Here is a 14,499-nt window from a genome sequence, read left to right as displayed (position 1 = left end):
CATTGCCATGGCAACACCATGCAAAATACAAACTTAGCCCCTAAGACTTTTTGACAGACCAGACCTGAAGAGTCACTGTGCCAAATTTCACATTCCTCAATGAAGCCAATAGGTTCTTATAAGACTTTGAAATTTATTAGGATAACATGGGCTGTTTTGCGCATCACCATGGCAATGCAGTGAAAGATATGACATGAGTTCAAATGACTTTTTTGATCGTGATGACATGAAGAGTCAAGGTACCAAATTTGACGTCATTACATGAAACTAATATTATTCTGATGAATGGGAAAATTTGGGAGCATTTCCATTAGGATAACAATGGCAGTTTGGCGCATTTTCATGGCAACATAGTCCAAAAAAAAAAACACATGGGTCTGATTGACGTTATTGATTGGGATAACCCAACGGAATTTTTTGTTAGTTTTCCGAAATGTTACCAAAATCTAAATTTTCGGCCCTCCATACAAATATAATAGATATTCTCTAGGGGGCGCTATCGTGCCAATTTAGTTTCTTTCATAATGAGTAGGTTTAGACCAGAAAGTTTTACAACTGATTCGAATTTGAGCAAAATCCGACTTCGCATGCGCAAACACGAGCAAATTTTGACATGTGAAAATTGTGATCCCTTAACGTCAGAAGTTGCAAATTCAGTATCTGTCCATGCGCAGATACATGATTGTCCGTGCTAAACATAGAATATGAAGGTATCGGACAGACCACTGCATTTTTAGGTTAGAGCCACCGGAGCATCTCTTACCTACCGTGAAAAAGTCGTTTTTAAAATCACCAATCAGTCAAAAGTTTGGCCACACATTTAGCTTTCTCTTTTAATTTAATGATTATTTACACTGTAGATTCTCACTAAAGGCACCAAAACTGAATAACACATGGAATGTAACAAACAAAAAATTTACTCAAAATTGCCAACCTTATGCTCTGAACCCTAGTTTGCACTTTTGGCATTACTTGGCCCTGACAGGGCACAGCTGTGAACTGAAAACCATTTCAGGAGACTTCAAGAAGGTCATTGAGAGAAGGCCAAGGCTTTGCAATGCTGTCGATGAAGCAAAGGATGGCTATTGTGAGCATTTGAATATTTAAAGTTTAAAAAAATCCATATTTAGTTCACACACAAAGAAGTGTGAAGTGAAAGGAAATTTCCAAATAAAAAAAATAAAAAAATCTGTGCAGCGTGCAAAAGTATTCAGCCCCCTTTTTCTTGAATGCAACCAATTGCTTTTAGAAGTTGCCTGACAATTTTAGAAAGATTGAATGTTGACCTAATGACTAAAAAGAGTCCACCTCTGTGTAATCTTGTCTCAGTGTAAATGCAGCTGTGCTGTGAAGGCCACAGAAGTTTAAGATAGTGTCAGGGAGCAAACCACAAAATTAAGTCAATGGAGCACACCAAACAGGTTAGAGAAAAAGTTGAGGTGAGGTTTAAAGCAGGGCTTGGATCTAAAGAATTTCCCAAGCATTGAACATCAAGGAGCACTGTTCAATCCATCATCCAGAAATGAAAAGAGTACAGCACAACTGCAAACCTACCCAGACATGGCCGTCCACCGAAACTTAAAGAAAGAACAAGAAGAAGAGCACTCAGAGATGGAGCTAGAAGGCCCAGGGTGACTCTGGGAGAGCTGCAGAGATCCACAGCTCAGGTGGAGGAATCTGTTCACGGGACAACTATTAGTCGTGCCCTACACAAATCTGGTCTTTATGGAAGAGTGGCAAGAAGAAAGCCATTGTTGAAAATCATCCATAAGAAGTCTTGTTTACAGGTCGCCAGAAGTCATTTGGAGGACACAGCAAACATGCGGCAGAAGGTGCTCTGGTCTGATGAGACCAAAATCTAACTTTTTGGCCTAAAATCAAAATGTTACATGTGAAGGACAACTAACCCTGCACATCACTCTGAACACACATCCCCACAGTCAAACACGGTGGTGGCAGCATCATGCTGTGGAGGTGCTTTTCTTCAGCTGGAACAGGGAAGCTGGTCAGAGTTGATGGGAAGATGAATGGAGCTAAATACAGGGTAATTTTGAAAGAAAACGTGTTGGAGTCTGCAAAAGACTTGAGACTGGGGCAGAGGTTCATCTTCCAGCAGGACAAAGTATTAACTTAGGATGGCTGAATACTTTTCCACGCTACATTTTTCAGCTTTTGTATTTTTTTTTTTATCTGGAAATGATGTATAATTTTCTTTCTACTTCATACTTGTGCCATTTTGTGTTACTGGCCATTATTTTTGACATCAGGTATCAAGCCATTTTGGCTCCCATCCAGAAGCCATTTTACATTTGGTTCAACTGTTTTGAAACACTAGGATTTATACTACACTGAGTTACATAAATCCTGCCACCAAAGGGAGGGTTTTAAAGTGAAGCGCTCTGTCCTAGTTTACTAGCTGACCTCATTGTGGGTGGTTATACCCCTATGGAGCTCAATAGTGACCGCCTGTTCTGGTTCCGGAAGTCAATTTTCCATTCATTTTTCCCCGTATTTTCCCAAATATTAAGATTTCAAAGCTTCAAAGCCAGACTAACCAGCTCTGTGCTAAGTAATATCCATAATGAGGTTGTTTAAAGTCCAAAAAGCACATTTAAATTGCAAAATTCAGTGAAATGCTTAATAACTGAGCCATTTATAAACTATAGGTCTTGTGGTCATTTGTTATCACATAGCTGATTAGCACTCAGCAAGCCTTTGACCATTTTATATATATAATTTTATTTATTTATTATTATTTTTTATTTTTTTTTCTGGAAAGTCTATGGGAAAAATGAAATTAATGAGAAATTTACTTCCAGAACCGGGGTGTGGGCATTCACTGTTGATTGTTGAGTTCCACTACAATTTGATTGAGTCACCTTCACCACTGTAGAATACCTAATTAGTATTTGATGAGCTTGATCTTGCAGTAGCCCATTATTTAAATTGTAAGAAGACATCTCCTTTGTAAAAGCATCCCGAGTGCAAGCAGATTTGCATTTCACATTCTTTGGTAGATTGTCTCCTCTGCCTCCTGTTACTGTCCCCTCTCCTACCTCACAGTCCAGTGATCAGCGCTCCGTAATCTCCCTTATCTCCTCACGGATGTTTTCTCGTCACGTCCCTCTCAGACCCTCTACCAACTCCAACCCGGCTCTCCACTGTGCTCCTCTGCATGCCCTCCTCCGCTCCTCATTGCTAACTTCTGCTTTTGTTCCTGTTAAATTTTCAAGAGTGGCGCTTGTGTTGGCCTTGATGAATCGCGCTCTCCCTCGCAGAGATCCCCAATGTGCACTTAGTTTGCAGGCCGGGCTCTCATTAAAATGCAGAGTGTGTGGAGAAGAGGTGGTGAGGTGGTAAGGTGATGTGTCCCAAATTGGCCCGAGCACCAAGCAGCCCAGGCAGTGTTTATGTGCTTTTGGGACTCCCTAAATATTTGGCATTTTCTTAGTGTTCCATGTGAATAAAAGCTAACTCAAAAATTCTTGTGAGCTTAAAGCCATGTTATAATGTTGTAACCTCCTCAAAAACATGCGTAGAGTTGTGTTTTGTTGTTCATTCACACCTTTGAGTGATTTATTAGGTTTTCTGCATCCCTAAAAGTAGTAATGTCATGTAGTGGTAGTTTTCAAGTTAACTATTTACCTGCATAGATGGGTAATTTCCAGGGCTGAAATGACACAGTGGAGTTCTTCCCATATTATCACATAACATTGCAATGAAAAAAAAAAAAAATCAACATTTGCAAGCATAGCCAATAATACTATAATAATAATAATAGTATTTGGAGAAAAATGGTCCCACCCTGATGCACCAATAGAAAGTAAAAGAAAAGCCAGAGGTGGTTTTGTTATTGCTTTAGGTCTAAATTCATTTTTGTCTTGTCAAAAAATCTGTGTTTTTAGTTTTTAGTGTTTTTTGGCAGCTCAGATGTCATTAGTAAAACACTGTTTAGAAGGGGGTTGCCATGTTTGCAACGGTAAGTTAAGACAAAATGCCCAGCTTTTAGGGAGTTTGAAATGCTTATCCCTAACCCCCCTTCTCTCCTGGAGGATTCAGCTCAATGTCCTTAGCTTGGCCTCCATCCAAGCATAAAACAACACAACAGGACATGGCACCTACTCTATTATGCAGCTTGGAAGTGGGAGCCATGGTCATGACCAGAGCTTGAGCAGAAGAGCATGCCCCTCCTCTCACACCACTTTTGTCTTTGTTCTAGGCTTATTTACAGAGGTGCAGGTCCCTTTTGATGAAAAATGCATCAAACTGTTGTTGACTTTAAAGTTCACGTCGTGGTGTGATGCTAACCCAACAGGAGTGTCCCATTTAGTGAACACGGTGCATTTGCTTTGCTGATTTATTCAAACACGAGATCAGCCTCTGTCTAGGAGACCCCGGGTCATCACTGTGCATTGGCGTCATCCGTATGCGCACCAGTAATAGGTTTAACATGTTCTTGCTGGATTAAAAAAAAACAATATGAGTCTAGGTCATCATTATCTGAGGACGCATTGTTTGATAGAGAGACCTTTTGGGTTTATTGCATACTGGTATTTGTCCTACGATCTGGCAACCCCACAATGAGGAGTTGATTCTATTTTATGAACGGATAATTGCAATGAGAAAAAAAACAAAACAGACAAATAATTTTAACATCATGGTGTTAATTGGATTTTTAATAATAAATGAAAATCGCAATTGTTATCATCTGAATGCTTTGGACATTGGAACTCCTTAAAGATCTATTATTCAAAATTGACTTTTCAGCACATTTAACCATGTTGTAGTTGTTCCCCCTCAATATTTACTCACCAAATGTTATATTTGGAGTGCTTTTTGTATGTTTGAGCAATCTTTAATCTCTTATTTTCAAAACACCATACTGCAAATCAACTCCCATGTTCACTGTTACCGGTATGCACCCATTGCTATCTAATTACTTCATTCTCCAAATTATTTTCTCAATCAGTCAGCGGTCTTGTTTATTTTATCAAGTAGTTTAAGATGAATATTGCGTTTTGAAATGTGCAAACTATAACAATGATTCACTGGTGATATAGATTATAACCAGAGTGTCACACAGGTAACTGGACTCCAATGCAACACAAAGTGAGCAATCAAAAGGTCTTAGAAACTATCATTCGCACACACATGCCTTCATACTAGGCAATGTGGGTTAAGTGTCTTGCCTAAGGACACAACGACAGAACTTGGTCCGAGCGGGACTCAATCCTCCAACCTTCGGGTTGGGGGACCAACACTCTAACCACTGAGCCACTGTCAGTGGTTAGAGTACAAAATCTCTTCCACACTGAGGATTCAAATGGGGAAACAGGCTGGGCAAATTAAACTCAGGAACAGGTAACTCTGAGATAAATGCAGGTACAGAATTGCAGAAATGCAAAGACATGATATCATATTATTTTATATATATATATATTTTTTGTGCCTTATCATAGGTTCCCTGCATGCAAGAATTGATGATGGAATAATAAACATGGTCATAAATAATTCTCATCCATTTTCCATTGTGGAAGATGTGGGATTCTGGGAATTAATGACCATAGTTGCTCCTACATACACTCTCGCAAGCAGAATGGTGTGCTGCCATTTTTTTCCCTTTTGTTCATCTTTCATTATGAGTGTATGTCTATAATTATGTCTTTTGTGTTTTTCAACAGACTTTAAAAGCAATGGTGGAGGCAAAATACCAGAAGGCCAAAGAGGAAAATAAGGCAAAGGTGCAGAAGGCTGTGGCTGTGAGTCTTACATCTGACATGTGGACGTCAGTGTCAATGGACTCCTATCCGGCTGTGACGTGCCACTTTTTTGATGAGTTCAATGAATTAAACACCACGCTCCCTGGTATACATCATTTTCCTATGTCCCACATGACTGAACATCTGGCGGACGAGCACATGAGGCTGATGGAAGAGTGGGGCATAAGAGACAGGGTTAGATGCCTCATCACTGATGGGGCAGCAAACATGCTTGCTTGTGCAAGGCTTTTATATGTCAGGCATACCATTTGCATAGCTCATGCTATGAACTTGCTGGTTAGAAAATCATTTGATGATACAGCTGGAATGAATGACCTGAGGCAGAAGTCAAGGAAGTTGGCAACATAATTTCGCACCAGTACATCTGCCAAGGATCACTTAACGGCATTACAAGAGCAGATGGGCAAGCAGCCTTTGAAAATGGTAATTGAAGTGGACACGCGATGGAACAGTACGTTTCATATGCTGGAGAGAACCTATGAGTTGAGGGAACCAGTGGGGGCAGCCTTGGCATCCCTCAATACAGACATTGCCCCCTTAACCTCATGTGAACATGAATTTATTAAGGATGCTTTGTGCATACTTGCACCAATCCACCAGGCAAATGAAGAGTTATTGGCAGAAAAGAGAGTTTCTGCATAAAAGGTTATTTCAATGATGAACATGGTGCACCATGCTCTGGCTTCTAGAGTTCTTAGTGTGACCCACCCCATTGCCAAACAGCTTGGAGAAAACATGTTGCGGAGGATGACATAACAGTATAGCATAATAGTAGATTAGAAACCCTACGTATACTTACCTTGCCAACCCTGCTCGATCCTCGCTTCAAGAAGATGGGATTTTTGAGCCAAACCAAAGCTCAGGAGGCTGTAAACAGGTTAAAAAATGAGTGTGTATCTAGCTGAGGTTCACATTCCAAGAAATGAAGACCCACTAATGTACTGGACCAAAACAAAAATGTTGTACCCAACCCTTTATAAACTGGCCAAACGTTCCCTGTGTTCCCCGTCATCCTCAGTCCCATGTGAGAGAGTATTCTCCAAAGCTGGAGACATTCTTTCAAAAAAAAGGAACCACCTCAGCCCTGAAACCCTGGGAAAAAAATGTATTTCTAAATAAAAATCAGTGAGAGATATTTGTGTGACATATATTTTTTTTTTTTTTATACAGGCCTTTACAAATAACCAATGTGTTAGTTGAAATAATGTAGACTAAAAACACGGCACAATTTGGTTGTAATGTGTGCAAAGTAACAGCAGGTGGCAGCAAAGTGAGATCTCATTACTGAATAACATTTTAAATCACTTGGCTGTGAGGTCTCCTTATCTCATGCAACCTCATTTTGCCCATTCCTAGCAAGAACTGACTGAACAAAAGCAGTATATATATAGGCTACCCAGGGCTGATTAACGAAATGAGAGGCAGCTGCTGGGAAACCAGGGCGGTAACAAAGAAGGGCCGGAACAGGCTGAAAAACGGAGCTGGACTGAGGAAAAAACATGCAAACAGGTAGAACTGTGACAGAACCCCCCTCTCAAGGGACGGCTCCTGACGTCCCAAAAATCAAAAGCCCAGAGTGGGTGGAGGGGGACCTGGAGGAGGGTCAAAAAGTTTCAGACAGGTCAGAATCACACAAATTAACAAAATGAGGGGTTAACCAGGGGTTTACTGGGTTAACCATTTTGTCAACTTTAAAGGGCCCAGTGAACTTGGGTGCAAGCTTCTTGGAGTCAACCTGCAGTGGAAGATTACTGGTGAAGGGCCAAACCATATGACTGGCCTGGTAAACAGGAACCTCTGATCTTTGGCAGATAGCTGAAGCAGAGCAGACAGGTTGGCGCGCAGGGCGGGCGGGCTGGCGAGCAGGGCAAGCGGCAGCTCTATGGGAATTAGATGGAATGGTTTCACATTCGGCAGTGGGGTCCTCAGGGACACCTTTTAGGTCTGGTTGAGGACCAGAGTGGTCAGGTGATAGCACTGCAGGACTGGTTTGGTTGAGGCAGATCTGATGACAGGATGGACTCCACTTAGTAATGGAACCGGTAGACCAGTTGATATGGGGGTTATGACGGAGAAGCCACGGAAAACCAAGGATTACAGGGTGTTTTCAGGACGTGAAACTGGATGGTCTCAAGGTGATTGCCAGTCAGTAACAGGTGAACAGGGACAGTGCGATGTGTTATGGTGCCCAAAACTCTACCATCCAGGGCATTAGCAGGTATAGGTGCTGGAAGAGGAAGCTTTATCTTTAACTGCAGGGCCAGGTTCTCATTAATAAGACTGATGTCAGAGCCAGAGTCAATAAGAGTAGGTACAGTGTGAATACCACTCTGGAGCAATAGATGAGCTTGAAAAAAAAGCATCAAAAAAGCGCAAGCAGCTGTCTGGTGCTCCCACTCAGCAGTTCCCCACAACCGAGCCCTTTCAGTAAGATGATTGATGGTGAATGCCACCTTGGCTCTTTCAGTCGCAAATGTGTGTGGTTGTAGGGCAAAAGAATGAAGCAGTTGGCCAAGAATGGATTACATCCTTCGGGGTCTCCCCCATAGCGTTCAGGTGCACCCACTTGAGGTTCAGAAACAGGACCAGGTGCAGTCACCTCAACAGAAGGTTGTGGGGCAGGATTAAGTGGAGCGAGAGCTACAGCGGTGGCTAGCTGGGTAACAGTGACTGCTAGTTGTTGGATCTGAGCTGTCAAATTAGTTATGTTTTGTTCACTACTAGCAGTGGACTGACGCTAGCTCAGCCTGGTGTTGCTGCATGCTAGCTTCATGTCTAGCAAGCCGCTCCATTGGGCTCTCATCGTGTGCTGAGTCCATACTGGCTAGATTGTTCTGTAACACAGGTAACTGGAGTTAAATGCAACACAAAGTGAGCAATCAAAAGGTCTTATAAACTACAACAGAAAGTGTCCCTTAAGCAGGTAATTCAGAATATGATAAATCAGGGACTAAACTACTGAGGAATAATGTCTTATTTAATATCAACGAAAATCTCTTTCACACCGGGCATTCAAATGGGGAAACAGGCTGGGCAAACTCAGGAACAGGTAACTCAAACAGAGATAAATGCAGGTACAGAATTGCAGAAATCCAAACAACTAGTGATCGGTCATTTGAAGCCGAGGCATCGAAGCTTGTTCCGAGTAATAGGGGGCGTGTCAAATGAAGTCCTGCTTCAAGGCTTGAGCCAGATTGCTAAAACACACGTGACCGGTGTAAAGCGAGGCCTCACTCCCCACCCGTCACGTGACTGGTTTAGGCTATGTGTCACTTTTCTAAATAAAAGTGCGCAGCACCTCGTGGAGCGTTGTGGGTGTCGTAAGTCAGTGACAGATAGTAATAAAGTGTTAGGAATAAAGCTAAGGTTATTAAGGTTTGTATTTTAGGTTAATTTTTGATGTTAGTATTTGAGGTGCCCATTTCAGGTTAATACCTGATACCAGGTAACCTTGTTTATACGCCAGGTGTACTCCAGTGTATTATTTCAGGTGTATTCTAGTTACTATATAAGGTGAATTCTAGGTGTATTTCAGTTTTGTAATTTAGGTTTGTATTTAGTTGTATTACAGGGTGGACACAGGATTCAGACAGGCCTTACTTAGGTAAATCAGGCTAGTTAGAATGGGCCCCAAAAGACAAAAAAAAAAAAAAAAAAATCTACAGTGTGGGAGCACTTTGAAATGGCTGCACCAAACAAGGTTATCTCTGAAAAATATCTCTATTATTGTAAATGGAAAATTACATTAAATGAACATTGTCAAGCAAATATTTTTTATTTTTCCTTAGAGTTCAATGATAACTGATTTGAGTTCAAATTAGCCACACAACACATGCTAGATTCACCATGTACCTACATATTATTAGAAAACTATAATGATATTAAATGATACAACAAAGGGTAAGTGACCTTACTCATAGATTGATTCCAAATACTGCATCTGACCTTTAGACAAGAAATTTCAGTATCTGTGACAGAGAGCTTGTGCACAATGGCAATACCTCGGCAATGCTTAGGCATTATCGAGCTTTGAATGTTGTTGTAGGACCTGAAAATGAACCAGACAACAGTGAAGGTAATCTACAAGTAAATATGTTATTTTGCAAGTCTCTCTTATATCTGATGTTCTTCGACATTTAAATTGTCTGCATTATCATTATTGACATCATCAGAAAACACAAAGGCACAACTGGATGAAGCTGTTGTGAACCTTGTAATCAAAGATTTGCAGCCTTTTAGCATTGTAGAGGATGTGGGATTCAAGGAACTCATGTTGTGGACTGTATGTTCCTTGGATGTATTATGCTTAAATTGAAACTTGTCTGCATCTCTTTCAGGCACTGAAAACAATGGTGGATGACAAATATGTCAAAGAAAAGGCAAAGGCAAAAATGTGGACCTCCATTAATACAGATGCCTATTTGGCCATCACCTGCCATTGCATTAATGGAGAAGACAAACTGGACAAAGTGCTGCTTGGAGTGGAGCATTTCCAAGAGTCACACACTGCAGACAACTTGGCTGAAGCAATGACCAAGCAGATGGAGGAGTGGCACATCAAGAGCAAAGTTAAATGTATTGTCACTGATGCTGCCTCAAATATGATTGCTTGTGCCAAAAATTTACAAGTATTGCACACAGCCTCAATTTGCAATCTTTCGAGGACATCACTGCACTAAATGAAATAAGACTCAGTGTCACAATCCGCATTTTTCCTGCCCCATGTTTTGCCTCCTGTCCTGCTCTTCCCTCCCTCGCCTGCCGGAACTGGGCTGAGCCCTGGCTCCTCCCGCACATCTGCAGCTCATCAGCGCAATTAACGCCACCTGCCTGTCTACATCCTGCTCGGTGCCAGATCGTCCGGATGGTACAGTCTTGTCTGGTCTCTGCACTCCATGTCCCTGGACCCTGCCCTGCACCTCGCCTACCGCTCATGGGGAGATCGTCTCCAAGTCTACATCCTGCTCACGGGGCCAGATCGTCTGCGAGTTTACATCCTGTTCATGGTGCCAGATCGCCTGTGTGCCTACATCCTGCTCACGGTGCCAGATCGTCCACGCGTCTACATCCTGCTCACGGTGCCAGATCATCCGCGTGTCTACATCCTGCTCACGGTGCCAGATAGTCCGCGTGTCTACATCCTGTTCCCCGGTTCCTCCCGGCTCCTGCGCTCCCGACTTCATTCCTGTCCTGGTATTGTCTTGTCTCATCTTGTTCCCTGCATCTCACGTCTCTGGACCCCACTCCACACCCTGCTTCCTGCCTTGGCTCAGTTCGCCCTGTCTCAGTCTCAGCACTCCCTGGACCCCGGCCCACGCTCTGCTCCCCGTCCCGGCTCTGTCCGCCTCGTCTGCGTCCGCCTTGTCTGCCCCATCGCACCGCCCGCACCCAGCTTCCTGCTACCCGCCAGACCTACCCCCACTACTGAATGATATTTCACATATTGTAAATAAACACCGTAAAACTTCCCTGAGTACTGCACTTTTTGGTCCAAATTACCCGGCATTACGAGACTCAAAGCTTGAAAAATTGTTACATATTTCAGAGCAAGTACCACAGCAAAGGAAAAACTGCTCCAGGTACAAATTCAAATGGACAGAGAACCCTTAAAACTAATAATCGAGGTTGACACACACTGGAACAGCACTTATCTCATGCTGGAGCGACTGTACCAGCTTAGGGAGCCTGTGGCAGCAGCCCTTGCAACACTGAAAACGGATGTGACCCCACTGCTGTCAAATGAAATTGAGACCATTGAAAATTGTCTGCCCCTCCTCTCTCCTTAGCAACAGTTGAACTTTAAGAAGAGAAAAAAGCGTCTGTATCAAAAGGTAATACCTCTATTCAAAATGCTTCATCATTCTGTTTCTCAACAGCCTGCAAGTCTCCAAAATGCTGTTGCTCAGCAGTTGTCAGACAATTTACTTGAACGGTTGAGAGAAAATGTGGCCAACAATGTAAGTGCTAGTATAATGACACTTTCCACATTGCTGGACCCACATTTCAAAACGTTGGGTTTCATTAGTTCTATCAAAGCCCAAGAAGCCACAAGACGACTAAGAGTTGAGTGTGCACAATACATAGAAAAACAAACAGGTCCACCAGAGGCACCTTCTACCAGCAACTCGGGTAGGATATCTCATTTTTAGATGTTTATTTTTGCTTGTTTGTTTTCTGTGTCAATTGCATGATGAATATGTTTTCAGGTGGCTTGTGGTCTCTTCGGGATTCTTCAGTTGACGAGAGGAGGCATGGTTCAAATGCAACAGCAGATGCGATTGTTGAAGTTGATAGATACCTGGCTGAAATCAACATAAACAGAACTGAAAACCCTTTAACTTACTGGCAAAAACAAAAGTTAATTTATCCAAACCTGTGCCAGATGGCACACTGGTTTCTTTGCATTCCAGCCTCTTCGGTTCCTTGTGAGAGGATATTTTCAAAAGCTGGTGAAGTGGTCCACAAAAAAAGGAGTCGTTTCAAACCTGACAGTGAATAAAATTCTGTTTTTGAATACAAATCTATAACCCATATGTCCCCCCACAAGAACTGTATCCCCATCACTACCAATACAGACACTCATCATCCTCATTATCAATGTATTAGCAATATTTTATTTAAATAATATTTCTGTCATTTCAAACCATTTTTTCCCATTATCTCACAATTAAGACTAAACGAATTGATAAAAATAGATTACAAAAAAACGTTTCTCATGGATTCAAGAAAAAACAAACTATTACTGTTGGTGATACCAACAAATGAGTAAACTGACTGGCATTACAGCGTTCCTTCATTCATCATTTGTTAATTCAGTATGCTTAGAGAGTCGTGTTGGGAATGGCAATGAAACATAAAGTACAATTTAACAAGTGAAGATGTTCAGCAATTGATAAAATGTTACAAATCTATCACAAAATTGCCATGAAATAGATGGCACGATGTTGATAATGATGTGTCTAACCTGGCAAACACGGAGCGCGTAGGTCTGGAAAGCAAACGGTTGGGGGATTGAGATTTGCTGCTATATTACTGAAAAATTGTATAATCAATGTCAATACAGAATTGTCTTACAGGCAGACAAATTAACCTTTTCTTTAATAAAATACGTTTTTATTTAATGTAAGACACTACCACTTTACCGGCTTCACTTGTTTATGACCACAGCATGTTGCACACTTGCATATGCTTCAGATTCCCATAACGCACATGATCTGGGAATGCGAGGCTTCGCTTTTGTGAACATGACGTCATCGCTTCATTTACGGTGTCGCTTTACCTATGCCCTCCCATATAAACCGCTTTCTTTCACATTCACTTTATTAAAACTTCGCTTTTGAAGCTTATATTTTTAGGACTGATAGAAATTCAAATGAGCCAAGTTTAGTTTACCGTTCGAGGTTTGTAAAAACTGCTAAAGTAGTTTAGTTTAGTAATTTTATAAAGTGGTTCAGTTCTGATGAGTTGTACAAAAGCAACACAGGAACAGACAGTCTTTAGAAACGTGTTGGATTGTGTTTGCGCTTGTTTTACATTGACAACCTCGCAATGAAAATAACAATTTAACTTTAAAAACGTTTCATCACTCTCACTAAACACATGTATTCAAAAGATGAGCTACTCATTCTTAATGCATTTGCCACACTGAACACATGCTAGAGTGTTTGCCTGCCACGCAGAAGGTTGAGAGATTGAGACTTGGGTTACTCAAACCATACTTTGAAATATAAATTATACTGTAATAGAATGATTGCATGCAAAAAAAAAAAAAAAAAAACACTATTTAATTAGTGCACCATTTATGTGATTTCCTCAATAAAACGGTCTTTATTTGCTTTATGACAGTGCATCACTTGACATTCGTACACTTTTTATGGCCACAACATGGCAGAGTCGAGCAATTACACTCTGGGCGAGGCATCGACTCTTGTACCGGTACAACTGGCTGAAAACCTCAGGTGGTTCTTGAGGCTTCATTTGGCCATCACTACAAACAATAGAGTATTTCAGAGGAGCTTGAATGTTGCTCTTGACTAGTCAACAATCTAGCAAGAACTAGGGATGGGCGAAATGAAATGAGATCTTGAGATCTGTACCGAAAAAAAAATGGGTGTTCCAAATGGAGACTCAAACGGAAGCATGCATCATGAACAAGGCGATCACTTGATGAGATCTCATCCAGAGCAGGTGACGTCAGAGAGGTTCACACTCATCCAGCGCTTATAAGCAGCTTGAATTTGTAGCACCACTTGTGGGTTGTTGTCGGCATTTATGGGAGTTAGCGAGTTAGTAAGTTTGTCAGTTAGTGAGTTATTAGGTAGGTGTATCAGATAGTTGGTTGGTCAGTTGGTGAGTTATAAGTAGGTGAGTAAGTTGGTCAAGTAGTGAGTTACTATTACTCTATCATTTTTCACAACATAACAGCCACCGCAAAGTGTTCTTGTAAACTCTAATGTAAGACCACATGCCAAATGTCGAAAAACGCATGTTTAATATCTGCAAAATAAACAGCTCTTTTTTTTTTTTTTTTTTTTTTAATTTGTTTCATTTATGTTTACATTTAGAGATGCATAGTAACAAAGTCAAACAATTAGGCTACTAAGTACTAAAATGCAGTATTTTTTGTTTCTCCTACTTTTATTTTTACTGCACTACATTTTTAGTTACATATAACACTTTTACTCCAATACATTTTAATGAGCTGTAACTATTATAATCA

This window comes from Periophthalmus magnuspinnatus, chromosome 10 (genome assembly GCF_009829125.3).
Source record: "Periophthalmus magnuspinnatus isolate fPerMag1 chromosome 10, fPerMag1.2.pri, whole genome shotgun sequence".
Classification (NCBI taxonomy): Eukaryota; Metazoa; Chordata; class Actinopteri; order Gobiiformes; family Gobiidae; genus Periophthalmus; species Periophthalmus magnuspinnatus.
Note: the sequence above shows the minus strand (reverse complement) of the source record.